General features: G+C 51.5%; 2 long non-coding RNA genes across 2 annotated transcripts; one reads left to right on the top strand and one right to left on the bottom strand.

The window, feature by feature from the left end:
• The first annotated feature begins 2,938 nt into the window (after positions 1–2,938).
• LOC135980496 (uncharacterized) lies at positions 2,939–4,897 on the top strand. The gene is made up of 2 exons (XR_010597538.1): positions 2,939–3,075; positions 3,419–4,897. It is a non-coding gene; the product is annotated as an uncharacterized LOC135980496 (long non-coding RNA).
• On the bottom strand, positions 3,585–5,543 carry LOC135980497 (uncharacterized). Its single transcript, XR_010597539.1, has 2 exons — positions 4,614–5,543; positions 3,585–4,334 (listed from the first exon to the last, which is right to left on the bottom strand). It is a non-coding gene; the product is annotated as an uncharacterized LOC135980497 (long non-coding RNA).

Genomic DNA, 5,543 nt, shown 5'->3' on the forward strand with positions numbered 1-5,543 from the left:
AGCAGAGCCGCGGCACGCTCAGGGGAGGAGGTGGAGCGGAGGTGAGCTGGGGCGGGGCAGGACAGCCCCGGAGCACCCAGGGAGTCGGCGCCCGTGGACACAACATTCCAACACACTCACTTTCCCCCAGCACTCACACTCCGTCACACACTCTTCCTCTTCTCCCCCCCCCCCCCCCCCCCCGCACTTCAGTTAAAAAGTGGCTGGCAATCTAGTAGGATGCCCATGGAACAATGGGATTGAGAAACCTGCATCATGAGATGCTGTACCTGCCCCATGAGGCATTGCAACCATTCCCAAAGCACCCTGCAGCCAGTTGCACAGTGGGATAGCTACCACAGTGCACTGCTTTCTTTGTCGTTGCAAGAGCTGCTAGTGTGGATGCGCTCCAGCCAGGGCTGTCCCTGGGGGGTGCGGGGCCTAGGACAAATCAGTCTCCTTGCCGGCCGCCAGGCCGTCCCTTGCCGCCTCCTCGCTGTCCGCACACCCGCCTGCCGCTCGTCTCTTCACCCACCTGGTTGACTCTAGCCTCCCCGTTAGTTTCCTTGCCACCTGTCCAGCACTCCACTAGTCCGCTGCTCTCCTCCTCGCCGTCCAGCCGCCCACCCCTCCCCCTCCTTACTCCCCTTCCACCTGCCTGCCACTCACCTCTTCACCCCGCTCACCCTCCCACCTCACCTGAATATTGGGACAAATGGCATCCCGATTGTACATCGGTCAGGACGTGGGACAAAGGGCTGAATATCGGGACAGTCCCTATTTTATCAGAGCACGGGGGCCCCCAAAACGTAGGGCCTGGGGCGGTTGCCCCGATTTGCCCTACTCAAGGGACGGCTCTGGCTCCAGCGACACAAGGAGCACTTCTGACCCCTGGACGGCACTCAGACACTGCTCCCACTCCACACAAACCAGCTCGGACCTGCAAAGTGAGATCACCCCTTTCCCCTCGCCCCGAGGATTCCTCCTGAGTCGCGGACTTCGCTTAGCTCTCACTGAGCCCTGAGGATCACTAGCACGTGTGGCACCAGGCTGCTGGCAATCTCGGTGACAAGAACTCACCCTTGTGCACCTTCATGGACCCAGCCTCCAGCCCTTAGCACGGGCATGAGGCAGACTAGGCCCCCAAGTTTTACATGCACCTCTCTTCGTATCACAGACACATCTCTGCCAAGCTGCTCCCAGTCATCCACAGCTGACACACATGCAGGAAAATGCTGGTATTCCGATCCGTGGAACACAACACAAACGGTGGCATGTTCTTCTTAGTCGTTCTTCATAGCTGTAGCTTTCTATGGCCAGAAAGGACTATCTACAATACAGGCCAGGAATTTCATCCACTTACAGCTGTACTGAGCTCAATACCTTGTATTTGACTAATCAGCCTCCACAAAGGCATCCAATCTTCATTGGAAGACTTCCTGAGATGGAGGAGCCTCCACTTCCATTGGTAGTTTGTAAACCTTTGCACCAGCCTTACTGAACCATTTCCAGTGGCTATTGCCAGCTCCAGAGTTAGGGAAGGGGCAAAGTTAAGGTTGTGTTGCAATTGTGGCATGTTCTTGACCTCTGCATGGCTGTAGTTTATGGGTATTTAATTACCTTTAATTTTTTAATTGATTCCCCCACCCCACCCCCCATAACTATGTCTACCCTAGAGCTTTTCCCAGCATAGCTGTGTTGGTCAGCGGGGTGATTTTTCACACCCCCCATCAGACAGAGCTAGGCTAGCAAAAAGTTTAAGTGCAGACTGGGCAAGAAAGTGGGTTTTTTAGTTTAGAGAACTTTAAACTATTAATCTTAACACAAACATTTTGGTATAAAAGGGCAAAGCTTCCAAGAGGAACTTCTGCCGAATGCAAGAAAAATGCACAACACACGTTGTGTGAAAGCTATCGGCGCTCGGGCTCAGGCTTCAGTTCATGGGTGTCGTTCAGGTTCAGTGGCCGCAGTCCATCCCCTTGAACAAACCTTTCCCTGGCCCAGCAGATTGCTGGCAACCCTCGTGCAGTTCATAGGGACATAGTCTGGCAGCACGTGTGCATTTCCAGATCAGCGACTGCTCAGTTTGGCTTGTGCTGCTCTGAGATTCCAGATTCATTAGCTATTGGCTTTCAGAGCTGGTTTCCTGCAGAAGACAGGGGTGTCCTGTATTAACAGATCAACGCCAAGTGACTGTGATCAGTCCACGGACAATTAGAACCACAGTTTCAGCCCCAGCTGTGTGCAAAAAACATTTCAAGACCAAGATGATTTTTGTCAAAAGCTGCCTAGGGTGATGGGGCGGAATCTCAGGAACATCTTGAACCAGTCACCCCATACTGGGACCAGTAACCCGTCCATGAATGACCATAGAAACCAGCACATTTCAAGGCCATCTGAATGCACCTGTGGAATTTAGGGTAGTTAGAATAGTTGGTTTTTATGCAGAAAATGATGCTTCTGTGGACTAGCTATTGCCTCTGGGGGAGGTGGATGACCTACCCCGGCAGCAGAACCTTCCCGTTGCCGAGTATCTACACTGATCCACTACAGCACTCCAGTCATGGTGTCTCAAGTGTAGACAAGCCCTGAGATATGACATTCGGTGACACCCCTCGTCCCTCCTATTCCTCACTGCGCTGAATCCCACCAGCCCATGCTCACCGGTCCCGGCTCTCCTACAACTCCCCCGTTCTCTCGGGGTTTCTCTCTGGGATGAAGAAGCAGGGTCCAGGGTAACTTCCCCTCTGGCTGGGGCCTTAACTTCCTGGAACACAGAGTTCCTGTCTCTGTGTTTTAGGAGCCCCTTTGCTGAGCAGTGTCTGGCTCTGTGTGTTCCCAGCAGAGATGGGGAGAGTTAAATCCCTCCTGCACCTGGGGAGCTGCCCCCAGCCTTTCCCTGTGGTAAAATGGGCTGGGGTTAAAGTAATAGAAATGTCCCACAAATTCCCTGATCTCCCTTGTTTTCTTTCCCCTGAGCAGGGTGTCCAGTTTCCAAACCTGATGTGATCTCCCAGCTGGAACGAGGGGAGGAGGCATGGGTCCCGGATCTTCAGGGCTGTGTGGAAGGAGAGATCCCCAGAGGTGCCTGCACAGGTGAGGGATCATTAAACCAACACAAAGCTCTCAGTGCCTGAAGGAAACAGCTGGGAGTCCCTAAAAGACTTGTGAGCTCTCGGGGTTCAGGAGTATCCCCAGGAGGCCGTGTATCCTCAGGGCAGCTGTTGCTCATGGCTTCCTGATCATCCTGACTGACACCTGGCAGAGCTCCCTCCCTGAGGGGATGTGGAGGCAGAATTGTTCCCCTCCTCTCTCCCCTATGGGGAAGAGTTGTGGAGAATCCAGCTACTAGGTTTCTTTTCTGTCTCTCCAGCTCTAATTTTGGTTTGTTTTCCCCTTTCCATCCCTGTGTCTGAGGTTTCTCTCTCTGTCCCAGCAGGTGCTGGGATGGTGAGTGAGGAGAAGAAGCAGAATCCTCAGCAGGAAGATTCTGAGCAAGTGGCACCACATGGGGGATTATCGCACGGCTCCAGAGGGAATGTGTCCCGGCATTGTGTGCAGGGCAAAGCCTGTGAGAGTCAGTACAGGCCAGAGAGGTCGCAGAGAAACCAGCCAGCGGAGAAAGTAGGTAACTCCATTAATTGTCAGGGAACTCACCAGGACCTTCTGGAAACCACAGCCCAGCCGAGAATACCCACAGGAGAGAGAAAAAACACATGCACTGAGTGTGGAAAACATTTCACTAACCACTCAGGCCTTTTAAAACATCAGAGAATCCACACAGGAGAAAGACCCCATGAATGCAGTGAGTGCTAGAAAACCTTCACTCTGAGCTCTACCCTTAGTAACCATCAGAGGATCCACACAGGAGGGAAATGCTAGGAATGCTGTGAGTGTGGGAAAAGCTTCACTGTCAACTCAGACCTTATTGGACATCAGAATATCCACAAGGGAAAGATACCTCATCAGTGCTCTGAGTATGGAAAAACATTCACACAGAGTTCAGCACTAATTACACATCAGAGGATCCACACTGGAGTGAGACCCTATGAGTGCCATAAATGCAGAGAAAAATTCAGTGTCAAGACAGCCCTCAATACACATCAGAGGATCCACACGGGAGAGCGCCCCTATGAATGGCGTGAATGCGGGAAAGTGTTCTGTCAGAAATCAACCCTAATTACACATCAGGCAAGGCATACAGGAGAGAGACCCTATCAGTGCAGTGGTGCTTCATGAACGGCAAGGCCCCGAATCCCAAGGACTAACAATGGCTGCAGTAGACTGTATTGCATCCAGTTTTCACCCCTCCTCTCCACCACTTCAGAAAGGCTGTGGACAAATTGGATCGAGTCCTGCGGAGGGCAACGAAAATGATCAGGGGGCTGGGGCACATGACTTACGAGGAGAGGCTGAGCGAATTGGGCATGTTTAGTCTGCAGAAGAGACGAGGGATGGGCATTTGATAGCAGTCTTCAACTACCTGAAAGCAACGGGGGATTGCAAAGACTATGGAGCTCGACTGTTCTCAGGGGCAGCAGATGACAGAACAAGGAGCTCTATGGTCTCTAGTTCAAGTGGGGCAGGGCTAGGTTGGAGATGAAGGAAAACAATTTCAGGGGGAGGGTGGTTACCTCGGGAGGTGGTGGAATCTCCATCCTTTGCAGTTTTTCAGGTTCGTCTTGACAAAGCCCTGGCTGGGACGATATAGTTGGGGTTGGTCTGGCTTTGAGTAGGGGATTGGACTAAAGGAATTCCTGAGGTCGCCTCCAACACTCATCTTCTATGAGTCTATGACTGAAGTATGTGGTTACAATCTACTTAGATAGGAAAGGTAACTATTAATGCGTAGGTCATATACGGGGGAGGGTTGTCACCGTTTTTCCATCAGTCACAATTGTTTCTGTTTATATCGCTATCCCTTGTTAAAAAATGTCTTTTTGTTTCCTAACTGTACTCAAGTGCTGTGTGTGATACAGGAGCAGTGGTCTAGAGTAAAATTAGTAACCTGGGGCTAGACCATTGCTTTGGGTACAGAGGATCTGGATTTCCCTGAGGATTTGAAGACACTCAGGCACGACGTTGTGTCTACTATCAACTGTCAGGGCTTATGTAGCTTAGAGGAGGGTGCTTGAGCTGCTGACCGTCTGGATGAGTTTGGTCGCTAACATCCAGCTGACAAAGTGGAAGGACGTAACAAGGAGACCCACCATCCTCAGAACCCTGAGACGGTCACGATATACCTGTACAGTGAGCCACATGTCAATTGCGCACAGGGAAGGCACCCCATAGCGGAGTTCCCTGAATCCAAATAGACCTAAATCTCTGCCCTATGAAATCATGGCACACGTGCTCTTTCCGCAGTGAAAGCATGTAAAGGATGCAAGCTTTCTGTGATAAATTGGTCACCGAGAGCTGTTGTTCTTTTCTCAGCGCTACTGTATATTTGAAATGCTACCGAGGAAGCTAGGGTGATGACTGACACGAGGAAAATTGTTTGCCAACTCCACTGCCCATTGATTACAGTCCCAAAGAATACCTGGGTTAGCTGGACACTAATCATC

Source organism: Chrysemys picta, unplaced genomic scaffold (assembly GCF_011386835.1).
Source record: "Chrysemys picta bellii isolate R12L10 unplaced genomic scaffold, ASM1138683v2 scaf3641, whole genome shotgun sequence".
NCBI lineage: Eukaryota > Metazoa > Chordata > Testudines > Emydidae > Chrysemys > Chrysemys picta.